The 14,195-nt window shown below is 41.5% G+C and overlaps 1 long non-coding RNA gene across 4 annotated transcripts in view; it reads right to left on the reverse strand.

Moving 5' to 3' along the window:
• Positions 1–11,231, reverse strand: part of LOC141583617 (uncharacterized) — a 99,394-nt gene extending 88,163 nt beyond the window's left edge. Inside the window, exons 1-2 of one of the 4 annotated variants that reach the window (XR_012516300.1) lie at positions 10,615–11,231; positions 1,285–1,343 (exon numbers count right to left, since the gene is read on the reverse strand). This is a non-coding gene — a long non-coding RNA (uncharacterized LOC141583617). The other 3 variants (XR_012516298.1, XR_012516299.1, XR_012516301.1) reach the window with 3 other exon arrangements.
• Between the last annotated feature and the right edge of the window lie 2,964 nt (positions 11,232–14,195).

Here is a 14,195-nt window from a genome sequence, read left to right on the forward strand (position 1 = left end):
GAGATATTTCAACTCTTGTTTGGAGGATTTGATATATTCCCTGACCTTACATAGGCCAGTACCATCCACAACAAAATACTTCATTCTACAGATAAAGAACTGGAAACTGATCTATTATCTTACTCTCTCATACAGCTTAACATCAATATAATTTTTCTGCTGTTATCGAAGTTCAAAACCCTGTGAAAGGTATTCAGCGAAAATATTACAAATGAGAAAATGTGTTCATATATACAGGTGGCTCATTTTCTCTAAGACGAATAATTCCAAAAAAACAATGTTCAAATTCCAGTAAGTAGAGCTACAACTAAAACTTTGTCTCTACCCGAACTTGACCAACACGTATAAGAAAAAACTTGGCAGTTCTGAAGAGAGATCAGTTGCAAAACTTTCTACTTTCTGCTTGCTACATTTAGCAAACAAGCATAATCTTGAGCCAACAATTTGTCTTTAAACAGGCCTTATTTTTCAGTTGTTACCATTGTATCCTCATCGGGTAAAGTGATGAAGCAAAATCTCTGCTAAACAGACCAGAAGGTTTGTCACTAGTCCAAGAGTGAGACACACTAACAACCTACACAGCGTTACCTAAGGTTTTTCTTTTTAATTTACATGGCATCTAGCTTAGGACCAAGGAAATGTTGGTATTAAATCAGCACAGCGTGAAGGAGGATGCCATTTGAGAGAAATGGGTTGGCAGAGAAGCAGATTAAATGTATAGTGTAGACCTACTTTCCTAGCATCCAAACATCTGAAAATTCAAATCACAGTTTCTTTTTGCTTTATAATTCAGGGATATCTGACGTTCCCACTAAAAAGGCAAAGGCATTTCAAGATTATAAAGTGGTGTCTGAATCAAAGGAAAGCTTATATATAATTCCACATCAAATATATTATACTCTAATTCTTGGGGAAAAAATGTTTTATGAATTTTAATAAACCAGGATATTTAATTTACTAATCTAGGAGCTCCATATAAGCAGGAACTATGTAATTTTCATTCTATCCCAGTAACTACCACAGTGCCAAGCACAAAATGTACATTCAATAAATTTTAGTTGAAATAAAATGAAAACATGTAATACGGTTCAATTTTTTAAAAAGAAAATGACCCCCACATATATGTGCATATATGCATGTGAACCTGAAAAAAAAATGTGGCAAGATGCACACTGAACTGTCATCAAGGAGCACCTTATGGATTCGACGCAAAGAGGAGAGTTTAAGTTTTTCTTTAATACACAGCACAATGATGAAGATCATAGGTTCTGGAGTCAGACTTACCCCTTCTCACGTGTGTCACCAGGCAAGTTACTTAACCTCTATACGCCTCATTCTCTCATCTGTAAAAAAAGATCATATAGTTTCTCATGGTGTTAGGATGAAGATTGATACAATATACATAAAACATTTAAGGGCAATTGACACTTAGCAAGCACTAATTGATTCATGTTAGCCATGATGAAGGTTTTGATTTGTTATAGTACTTTTGAAATAAAGGGAAAATGTTACATGACAAAAAAAAAAAAATGTTAAAGGAACCACTTCAAAAGAAGAAAAAAGAGAAGGGATAAAAAGAGGGGAAAGGAGAATAGGGAGGAGGAGGAAAGTAGCTATTATATTTCATCTTGAAGACATCTCTCCTTGAGCCTTCTGAATTGGCTCTAGGTTTGAATTGGTTGCTCCATGCTTCGTACACAACTGTTATCTTGGGTTTTTCTTTCACCTTCATCCTGGGAATTTGTCTGTCTCTTATGTTGGGTTATGTTTTTCTGGGTTTCAGTTTTTTACCTTTCTTCATTTACTGTCTTATTTTGGTAGGAAATATCTGCCATTACCTTCCTTAAAAAGGGTATATGAGATATTGCATACCTAAAAATATCTGTTATACTCTCACACTAATTTATGCTAGTTTGGTTCGGTATAAAATTCTAGGTTGCAATTCCTATTCCTTTGAATTTTTAAACATTGTTTCATTGTCTTTGGGCTTCCAACCATCCTGCAGAGAAGTTTGGTGCCATCCTGATTCTTATTTTTTTGTTTAAAACTTGAGTTTTCTCTTTGAAAGACTTTGAAATCTTTTCTTTGTCTTCCTATGCTCTGGAAGTTTATAGTAACTGGACTTAGTGCTTTAATCCATCGTGGTACTCAGCAGATCCTCTTAGTCTGGCAACTCATGTCCTTCAGTTCTGGGAAATTTTCAGTTTCTTTGATAACTTCTTCCTATTTTTGGTACTCTCTCTCTCTCTTTTCTGAAATTGCTGTATCCTATTTTCCATCTTTTTTTGCTTTTTTTTACAGAAATTTCCTAAAATTTCTATCGTTGTTTTAAAAAATTCTAGGTTTTACGTTTAAGTCTTTACAGATACAGGTGAGGGGGAGGAAGGCAGCAATCACACTGCCATGTATGTACCTATTTATGCAACAATCTTGCATGTTCTTCAGATGTACCCCAAAACCTAAAATGCAATAAAAAACATTTTTTTAAATCCTTCTATATTATCTTTAATTTCTAAAAGCAGCTCTTTTATGTTTCTGAGGGTTCTTTTTTAACATCACATCTGTATTCTTGTTTTATGGATATAAAATATTCTTCTAAATCTTTAAGAATGTTAACAGACGGTTGAGACTTTTTCCCCCCCAGTTTTGTTCTTCCTGCATGGCCTCTGGTTTTCCAAGCTTTTGTCTCTGGTGTCAGCATCTCCTGGTCTTTTCTCTTAAGTTAGCCAGAGTCCCCAGACATTTCCTGCCTCAGAGAATCTTGAGCTCTGGGGGATAGTGGGGAAAGAGAACCAAAGGTCTCAGCATGTAGTATACAAACTTGCAATTGATCAACGCATATTTGGTGATCAGCACCCACCTGAGACAGTTACTGATATTCCGAGGCCAGAAATCCACTGTTCTGGAGAATCATCCTCTAGTCTTTTTCTGGAGTGGGAAGAACCATGGAAAGGTAACCAAGGTTCTAACTGCCTTTAAAAGACTTTCAAATTCTCCTTCTCATTAGTTCTTCCTTTACTCTCACTTCTTAATGTACCCCACATAAAAGTGTCTCCAATGAGTTATTCAGAGATGTAAAAATTGGAATGCTCCTAAGATTTTTTTGTCCTTGGCTTATGGTTTAGGTTTCTCAAGTTTGCTAAATCAATTATTGCTCATTCATCTACTTTTCAATGTGTGGTTTTCTCCTTTCCCTTTTTTACATAGATTTTTGCCTTTAAAACTGTATCTTTACTTCCATCTTAGTGACTTTTCAGAAAGGAGCAGGGATAAAGGCATGTACACAATCTACTTTTTAACTAGAAGTAACCTACCATATTATTTTTAAAAGCAAAAAATTTAGCAAGATTCAATGATGGATTGTATCTAAGAGGTGTAAAAGAAAGAAGAAGAAAAAAATTATATATTGTCCCAAGATTTCTAGTCTGGGTCATTAGGAAAATATAGCGTCACTTATAGAGACAGGGAAAGCTGGCAAGGGAACAGATGGGATGGGATGGTAGCAGATGGTTCTGTTGCATTTAGACATACTGAAGCTGAAGTGATTGGAAATATCCCAACAGACATTATGGAGACAATTGGAAATGCAGTGAAGGAACCCAAGGAATGGGAAAGCCTAGATATGTAGATTTGTAAATAAACTACATTGAGTCTATTATGGTGAGATTAGGTAAATATCGAAGAAGTGAGTGCTTAAAAAAAGCAGGGTAAAGACTCAGCCTTGACGAATATCAAGGAATAGGAAAAAGAAATAGAAAGTGTTTTTACCAGGGAAAAATCCAGATATGGATTTTATTTTTTTTACAGATGGAAAACAATCAGTACTGGGTGACAATATGGAACTCCCTAATAGTGAGTGAGCTTGGGCAGCCACCAGATCAAGAGGGGACTAAGCCCAGACAGAACCTCACAATTAAGCAGGAACTTTAAAATGGATGATTTTATGTTGCTGATCTCACATCTGGAGCTGGAGAATATGGACACTAATGGGATCTGTGACACCAGTACACTAGAGTAAGGAAGGAGGACAGGTGTGGTCAGAAGCCTGCAACTCAAGGACAGAGCAGAGACCAAGAGCTGGTGGAGTCTATCCAGGTCAGTGTGATGGGTGAAGAGAGAAGTAACTGGAGAAGATTCCAATTAAGTAGGAACTGGATATCTCAGAGGTATACATACAAGATTCAGAGACATTGACACAGAGAAAATCAGGATAAATCAGAGGCAGGAAAGGAAACAATAAAAGCAGAAGCTCAGGCAAATGAATTACTATGGTCAGAGGCAAGGCACCAGCAAAAGTCACTTTTATAAATCATAAAGTAGGATCTCCTGGTAGCTTCCCTATCTGGGAGGGTGCCTTAGTCTTGCATTTAAGCTAGGCTGAGCTAAAAGGTGAAAGTCCATCTCAGTATTTATCATGGGAAAACACTTATACCTTGTACCAGAAGTGTACGCAGGATGTTCATGGTGGCATTGTTTGCAATCCAAGAATTGAAAACAATGTCAATGTCCATCCATAGGGAAGTAATGACTTGTATCCATACTAAAATAATCCATAGCCATCCAAAAGAATGACGTAGTTTTCAACAACTGATATGGGAAGATCTCCAATACATAATGTTGAATCAAGCAGGAGAAGGGTCACAATATTATAAACTATATAAAACAGTTGATGTTTTTGAGAGAGAAAGCACAACAGGGAGAGAGAAAGAGACCTGCCAAATGCAAAAGTGTTCTGGAGGAGAGGAACCTGGAAGACCATTACACATCATTACATTCTGACATGTCGCATACTGCAAAGATACTAAGTCAGCCATCTGACCTTCAGGAGAGCGCTACCAGCTGAGCAGCAGAGGCAGGAAGATGAGGGGAGATTGGTGGGAGTGGTCTCTACACCTGTAACTTGGACTTTAAAGATAGAAGAGGAATATCAAAGCTGGCAAGGCCTAAAAGGTACAATGAACAATTCTTAGATGAAGGGAGGTCTGGGTATATTTGAGGTTTAAAGGAAAAAGGCACTTGCAGTAAGGAAGAGATGTTATGGAGAGGGCAGAGATAGAGGGCAGCTTGTAGAACGTTCAGATTTGGAAGGAACCTCAGAGCCCACCTTCGCCCCTTATTTTACACTTGAGGAAACTGAGGCCCAGGGAAGTGTTGTGGGTAACATCATGGCTTTGAATCCAGACTCCGTCTTTTAGTAGCTTAGAAACTGCTTTGAACCACTATTTCCTCATCTTTGAAACAGGAGTGAAAGCTGACTACTTCGTGGAGTTGTTAGGTTTTATTATTGTCATTGTTAATGAACTCATAAACGTCTACCATGCCAATCACTCTTCAAGATTCTTCACACATATCAACTTAATTCACTTAATTCTCAGAAGAACTCTATGGGGTAAGAACGATTGTTAGTCTCTTTTTTGCAATCCAGAAACTGAGGCGTGCAAAAACAGATACACAACTAGAAAGTCGTGGAACCAGGATTCAAAGCAGACAGCTGGCTCCTGAGTCCAAGCTCTTCATTCCTCAGTCCACTACATCTAATTTAGTCCATGTAAAGTATGTGCATGCGGCAAGAGATGGAAAAAAAAAGGGAGGGAACTCTTATTACTAGTTACAGAAAGAGCAAGCACTGGAATGCAGGCTTCCTGGTGACCAGGTTCAATCCTTTACACTATGCTGTATTAGTCACCTTGTTCTGAGCTATCCTGGAGAAGGAAAAATAACAAAAACAAGGCCACTGACATGGCAGAGGACATCAGGGCCCAAAGTACTCAAAGTGAGAACTTCTCAAATGCAGGAACTTCACTGCCCATAGGTCAAACCCCATCCCAAGGCGTGTTCTGAGATCTTTTGTTCTACTGGAATTAGGCTAACCCAATTATTGCATAGCACATGGGTATCATAAGTCAACATTTTGTAGCCTTTCTGGTCATATGGAGGTTTTTTTAATTCAATTTCCCAGTTGCAACACTATTGATTCATGCATCTTATAGCAGCTCACGATGGGTATTCAAAAACAGAATACGACAAGTCCAGGCTACGCTGGTGTTCCACTAGATTCCATTTAGCTCCGAGCAGCTAGAAATCATCTTCATTTAAAGGCTGTGAAATGTACTGGAGCACCCCTTCACCTTCTGAGGGGGTGTCCACCTCGTCAAAAGGATATTCTCATTAGCAGGCTCAGTACAAGGGCTGAAGATGGAAGTAAAGATCGCAGGGAGCAGAGGGAGTGGGGGCAGCATAGCACGGACCAACCACGGGAAGGGTTCACCTTTCTGGGTAAGGGGCATGCCACGTTCTTCACACAATTCCCCAGCACGTATTTTGAATTCTAAAGTGCAGCTTCTGCCTCCAAAGAGATTTTCTTGAAAGGTGGGGACTCAAAATAGCTTGAATCTTTACAACGTATGCAGCAATAAAGACAATTATAGATTAACCGCTGTAAGATACAAAATGGCACTCCTCTTTGTTCTTATAATAAAACTCATGAGAAGCTTAAGGAGAATGTAAGGATTTTTTCCTGTATGTTATTCTAAAGATCTAGCACTAATTAGAAAGCCAGGGTTCTGTCCCTGAGCATGAGGTAGAAGAGAGGGGAAATAGGAGTAAAGTATCTATTCTTCCAATAAATACTTACAGAGGCCCATCTATGGAAGGTTCTTCATTAAGTGTATGGAGGGTTGGGGTGAGAGACACTATGTAGATCAAAGTAGTGCATCATGCTATGTTGCAGGAAGTATGATTTACTACATAATAAGGCAAAGTAAGAGCTAGAGTTCTAGACTAGTCAGAGGGCCTGAGTTCATATCCTAGCGAATGCATGCTGTGTGACTCTGGGCAAATTGCTTAGTCTAAGCTTCCATTTCCTTATTGTTAAAATGGGGATAATGACAGGACTGCCACCACTGCACTATCGTGGGAATGAAACAAAACCATGCATTAAAAAAGTTCTTTAGAGTGCCTAGTGCATAGTTTGAGCTCACTGAATGCTATTTGTTAATATTATTGTAAATAACCAAAAACAGATGAAAATCATATTAATAATGGATATTCATAAAGATGCAAATTAGTTCTTTAATAGGGATACACTTTGAAGGGGTTTGGCCTCCTAGAAGATTGGAAGTTTTATAAAACATTCTAAAAGAAAGGATAGCCATAAGTTCTCCAAAAATTAGAATTAATCTCCTCTTCCATGCTATCTGAACTCCAGCGCCGTTTCTAGACCACACATCCTGACCCCACTATGTCTTTGTGCTGGCCTCTCTCTCCACTCTGCATCTGACTTTATGGCCTTGTTTCCAAGGGCCTTCTATCTATCCAAATACAAAAGCAGCCTTCCTGGAGCTTCCCTTCTACCCTAACCACAGGGCTGCCTATGCCAGTGTTTCCACTCCTCACACTGAATTCTCATTTAGCCTCAAAACTTTTCTGTAAAACTTGCCTCTTTTAGGCAGAACTCGGCCTGCCCTTCAGGAAGAAAACAAGATCAGGTATTTGACCAAAAGTCTAGAAAAGTGTTTCTCTCTTAGAGATGATTCCATGTGCCCTCTGATGACCCAGCAAGGTTTAGGGAGGAGGGGAAAAAATAATAGGAATCTCTTGGCCCAGGATTCATATGCTTCATACTCCTGTGCTTGCCATTTAGGGCGGCCACAATTATTATTGTTATTATTATTATTATTATTATTATTATTGGTTGCATCTTGCTTTTTCAAATAAAGGGGTCCACAAACTGTTTCCTTAGACCTGGATGTCAAGGAAATGTAGTGATGGTGCAGGGAAAGTGACAGGCATTGCCTCAGTGCCCCCAGGGAGGCAACTGCAGCAATTTAGTCCTGGGTAGTCCCTGCATAGTTGAGACCCCAGGACACACCTGGATGTCACAGAGCAGCTCCCCTGGTCAGGCGAGGGTTAATAAGAACAGAGCGTGTGTGAATGTCATCAGATCACTTGGTGCTTTGGGGTCTATCTGGGGGCTCAACCACATCTGATTGCACAATAGGCTCATTTGACATCATCGGAAGTGGAAGCTGGTAGTTTCTTTGCTTGTTCGGGACCTGCAGCAGCTGGCATGAGAAAGAGGGACCCAGCATCATCTGGAGTGAATCTAAGTGCAGGAAAGGAGGGGCTGCATCTAATACTTAGTAGACCTTGGAAGGGAGGTGACAGCAATGGCCAGTGTCCCCAGGTAGAGAGCTCTGTGCCAACATCTCCTGTCTGGTCCTGGTGTTGCTCAACCTTTGCAGTCAGCAAGAGCCTAATTGTTATCTCCACATGGAACCTGAAAAGACAAGGTCATAAGGCCTCTGCCATGGCTAGGTCTAGGGAAATGTCAAGGAGGCACACCCAGCCTGCTTCTTCAGGTCTTTGCAAAAGGCCAAGGCTGTCTGAGACACTTTCGGCTTGGGCTGAGCACCCTGATTGTATGACCAATACCTACTTTGAAACACTGATGTGGAGATAGTTCTAGCATATTATGGTTAAGAGCACAGGCTTTGACAATATCACCTCATAGATTACTGATTGTAAAGGGGGAAAAGTGCAGTCTTCCAATGGAAGGCTCAACTGTTACCACCTGAATCCAATGAGCAATCTTAAACCCGGCCTCCCCCACACCACGAAATATGATGCATACAGCACCAGCTGGGTGTGGTATTGCTAAATGACCACATCTAAGAAGCTTGGTTTTTTTGTTTGTTTTTTTGAGACAGTGTTGCTTCTTCACCCAGGGTGGAGTGCAATGGCACAATTTCGGCTCACCGCAACCTCAGCCTCCCAAGTTCAAACAATTCTCTTGCCTCAGCCTCCTCAATAGCTGGGATTACAGACATGTGCCACCAAACCGGCTAATTTTTGTATTTTCAGTAGAGATGGTGTTTTACCATGTTGGCCACACTGGTCTTGAACTCTGACCGCAACTGATCCACTTCCCTCAGCCTCCCAAAGTGCTGGGATTACAGGTATAAACCACCATGCCCCGTCAGAAGCCTTTTAAAGTAGACTACTTCCCAGTTTAAGAAAATCTAGGAACTGGAGACACAGATTAAAAAAAAAAAAAAAAAAAAGAAAATGACACCAGGAGAAACTAATCAGACCCTATTTTAGTCTGTTTTCACACTGCTATAAAAAACTGCCCTAGACTAGGTAATTTAAAAAGAAAAGAAGTTCAATTGACTCACAGTTCCCCGTGGCTGGGGAGGCCTCAGGAAATGCAGAATTGTGGCAGAAGGGGAAGAAGTCGCATCTCACCTTACACGGCGGCAGGTCAGAATGAATCCGAAGGAGGAACTGCCAAACACTTATAAAACCACCAGATCTCGTGAGAACTTACTCACATCGCGAGAACAGCGTGGGGGAAACTGCTCCCGTGATGCAATCACCTTCTGCCAGGTCACTCCCTTAACACGTGGGGATTATTATACAATTGAAGGTGAGAGCCAAACCATTTCAGATGCCAAATCCACAAGATATTCCATCAGATAATCAGTTAGTGGCATGAAAAAGGTGGGAGGATCGCTTGAGATTGAAATATTTGACATTTCAGTATAACAACCCCCTACCCCCAAACAAACAAACAAAAAAACCAGGCATGTGGCCTCAGGTTCATACCTTTGCTCAGCCTTATTTCCTTACCTGCAGAAAGAGAATAATGCATTCTGCTTCAGGGGGCTGTTGTGAAGATCCACTGAGAAGTGCTTGAGAGCCTTGAGCACAGTACACAGTGCATACTAAGCACTCATCAACAGCAGCTATTGGTATAACCCTAGAGATCCACTGCCTAGCAAGCTGTGCCTGTGGGATAAGCTGTACCTGTACCTGTCCCTAACAGCTTGGTCTGGTGCTGTCCTAGCCTTCCTGTTTACCACTACCAGCTTCTCTGCATAATGATACCTAACCTATCCTATGGGAAATATCATCTCCCCGGCACACAACCCTGTCATGTACACCCTTTTCCGGAGTTAAGGCTGGAAAAGCAGCCAGAGGCCTGCTTGTGTAAGAATAGGTAAGAGCACACTTAGCTGATGCTGCCTGGTCTCCTGGGCCCTTCCCACTTCAGGGCACACTGCCAGCACTCACATTTCTCTGCCTTTGACTGTCAAGAGTCTGCTCTGACCTAATGCTTCTGGGAAATGCATGGAAATTCATACCCCTCTGCCCGCTCCCTTAACAGTTCTCAGCCAGGTTCTGAGAGTTGGGGAACAGCTATCCCAGTTCCCTTACCCCTCTGGTGGGATATCTTTGAAGTGTGTATTCTATACTGTTTCCCAGAATTTTTCAGCAGAATTAAATTATACTCACAGTGGAGCAAGCTAGAAGACACCTTTATCAGCTTTTTGTCTTTCCCCTGAATTACTTCCTCACCTGCTGCCTGTCTCCTAAGATGACCTCCCAAACAATTTATACTCCGAGCTGCGTCTGAGGGAACCCAAACTGAGATACCACATAAATACGTTTGGATTTTTCCCTAAGGACAATGGGAAGCTGTTGACGGGCTCGTTAAACAGTGGCTAATAATGTCATTCTAGAGATCTGAGCTCTGTCTTCTCCTTTCGCCTTTCCATCATCGGAGCTAGATTTCAAATCCAGTAAGAGAAGCAGGCGCTGTGTCTCACTGACCTCAGCTTCTCCCCACATAGCGCCTGGCACTGGGGGCTGCCTTCAGCTTCTCCTCAGCAGCAGCCTTCTCATGTCCTTCCCACCAGGAGCACAGGCAAGAGAGCTAGCTGGAAGTGCCCACGGAGACCTTGGTAAAAGCACTGTAGCCACATTGGCTGCCAATAATTAAATCGAAAGTAACTGTTGCTTTCTGCTTGAAGATGTCCAAAGTCGAAGTGTAAAATCCTGCAGACAGCAAAATTCCAGTAAGAGCAGGAGATAGCTAGAAGGGATTAAGGTCTAAGGGATCATCTGGCCACTGTGAGTCCAGCACCAAGGAGACCTACCTCCCACAGGATAACAGAGAAAGCTTTGAAAAAGACGCATGGAAGACTTCACTGCTCTATACAGAGAATCCTAAGCCCTCTGTCTCTCTTCAACAGCCATGCCCATGAGCATGCTTGAGGGGACCCACCCCATGCCAGGAAGAAGTAACATCAGACAACGGGCCGAACCACTGGCATAGCTTTGCGTGCTGCACTTGCATACATCAGAAAGGGCATGGGTCCAAGTGGATATTCTTGTGGAAGGTACTTGGGAAAAATCTCCCCAGTAATACCTAAGACCCCCAACACTTCTCTCCGTTCTCTTGACAAGTAGATGAAATAAAGAGACTGAGACCATTGTTCTACTATTCTATTGTTCTAAAGCTAGATACCTCAGGATCTGTGTCCTTCACTAGGCTGCAAACTGGTATTAAGAAGTAAGCCTAAGATTCGCAAATCTTTTGACCCTATCCTTTTGTTTAGCAATCATGCCGCTTTGTTTTCTGTTTCTGTTTAAACAGCAAAAACAAGCAGAAACTTGCCAGAGTTCCAAAACAGATCATAGTTAGGATTGGATGTCATCATGGACATATAATTTCTGCCACGAGGAAAGTAAGAAATAGGGCCAGAGCAGTCATCCGACTGGCCCTGCAGAAGCTCGGCCACAGGTAACAGGAAGCGTTCACTGCTTGGCCAAGTGACCTGAGCCGGGTCTGGGGCCCTGGGTCACCTGGACAAACATGTAACGCCAGGCGGAGGGCCAGAGCAGTGAAGGTGATATCTTGATAATCCTTGGCATTGCATTTGATTGGAAATAAGAGGAACAAAGAAGGAATGAAAAGAAAGGGAAACCCTTTGGATAGGTCCTTGTATTTGGTGTCCTCTAAATTTCATCTCAATGCAATTTTTAAAAATCAAAAATCAAAGTACAGACTTTCCCAAAGCAGAGAGATATCCTAATTTGAGCTAGACTCAGACCTGCTGTGTTTTAAAACACATAACTGGCCGGGCGTGGTGGCTCAAGCCTGTAATCCCAGCACTTTGGGAGGCCGAGGCGGGTGGATCACGAGGTCAAGAGATCGAAACCATCCTGGTCAACATGGTAAAACCCCGTCTCTACTAAAAATACAAAAAATTAGCTGGGCACCGTGGCGCGTGCCTGTAATCCCAGCTACTCAGGAGGCTGAGGCAGGAGAATTGCCTGAACCCAGGAGGCGGAGGTTGCGGTGAGCCGAGATCATGCCATTGCACTCCAGCCTGGGTAACAAGCTCAGGCTTTACTACTGGCCATGCTGGCATTTAGTTCAATGAAACCAGCTGAAGCTTCACTCTGGCCACTTTGATCCTGACCCTTGGAACATCTGATTTACTATGTTCTTCGCCACCCTGGTTTTATGCTGCTTGGAAGCTGGAAGCTCGGATTTCCACTTCTGGGTCCATAATTTAAATGTGTCCAAAAAAAAAAGAAAAAACGACTCTAGTTTTTACTAAGCTAGGCATCAGTAAGAGTAGGTGTTTTCCCCTAGGAGTAAAATGCACATTATTCTATTTAGGCCTGTATCCTGAGTGACTGTTGAGACCAGACAGAGACCATGTACTAAAGATTACATTTGGCCAGGTGCAGTGGCTCATGCCTGCAATCCCAGCACTTTGAGAGGCCGAGGGGGGCGGATCACTGGAGGTCAGGAGTTGGACATCGGCCTGACCAACATGGAGAAACCCTGTCTCTACGAAAAAATACAAAATTAGCTGGGCGTGGTGGGGCATGTAATCCCAGCTACTCGGGAGGCTGAGGCAGAAGAATTGCTTGAACATGAGAGGCAGAGATTGCGGCATTGCACTCCAGCGTGGGCAACAAGAGTGAAACTCCATCTCAAAAAAAAAAAAAAAAGATTAAATTTCAGTGTGAATTCTTGACACAAACATTCATGGACTATCAGTTAAAACATGACCTTGTTTTAAGAAAGGGCAGGGAGGAAGGAAAATGATTTTCTAAAGATGTCTTTAAAAGGATTATCACGAATGGATTTTTAAAATATGGTATATATATATACATAATGGAGTACTATTCAGCTCTAAAAACAGGAAATTCTGTCATCTGCAACAATGTGGACGAATCTAGAGAACATTGCATTAAGTGAAATGAGCCAGGCATAGAAAGGTAAATGCCGGCTGGATACAGTGGTTCATGACTGTAATCCCAGCACTCTGGGAGGCCGAGGTGGATGGATCACCTGAGGTCAAGAGCTCGAGACCAGCCTGTCCAACATGATTAAACCCTACTTCTACTAAAAATACCAAAAATTAACTGGACATGGTGGCAAGTGCCTGTAATCTCACCTACTTGGGAGGTTGGAGCAGGAGATTTGCTTGAGTCTGGGAGGCAGAGGTCGCAGTGAGCCGAGATCACGCCACTGCATTACAGCCTGGGCAACAAGAGCAAAACTTCATCAAAAGAAAGAAAGAAGAGGAAAGGAAGAAAGGAAGAGAAAGAAAAAGAGAGAGAAAGAAAGAAAGAAAGGAAGGAAGGAAGTAAATGCCATATGATTTTACTTGTATGTGGAATCTAAAAAAGTCAAATTCATAGATGTAAGAGTAGAATGGTGGTTGCCAGAGGCTGGGGACAGGGAGGTGAAGTTGGGGCATAATGTGATAAGGGGTGGACAGGGAGAGATGAGACCTCAGTCAATGGGTACAAAGTTACAGTTAGGAGGAATAAGTTCTGGTGTTCTATTGCACAACAAGGTGACTACAATTAATAATGTATATTTCAAAATATCTGAAAGAGAAGATTTTAAATGTTCTCACTAAGAAAACATGATAAATATTTGAGATGATGGATATAATAACCAGATTTAATCATTTCCAAGGTATACATGTATTGAAACATCACACTGTGCCCCATAAACATATACAAGTATTTGCTATTAAAAATAAAATAAAAATTTAAAAAATAAAAAGGATTATGATAACCAAAGGTTGATGTTCCTTTTTTTTTTTTAATTTCTTCATTATTTATTCTTTAGTTAATTGAAACATAGGAAAAAATGGTGCCAATTCCCCCCAAACAACACTTGGATGTTTTTGCTTTTTGGCCCACTTAGAATCCCAAAAGGACAAAAAAAAATACGTGGACCAATATTAGTACAGGAAACATGTTTCAAAGAACAGAGAATGAGCTCTTCATCCCACCTCAGTAAAGCTTGGGCTGATGAAGACAGGGTGTATTCAAGGTCCTCTCTTGTCATACGTACAAGCTGACGCTTGTTTCCCAAG

Source organism: Saimiri boliviensis, chromosome 2 (genome assembly GCF_048565385.1).
Source record: "Saimiri boliviensis isolate mSaiBol1 chromosome 2, mSaiBol1.pri, whole genome shotgun sequence".
Taxonomy (NCBI): Eukaryota; Metazoa; Chordata; class Mammalia; order Primates; family Cebidae; genus Saimiri; species Saimiri boliviensis.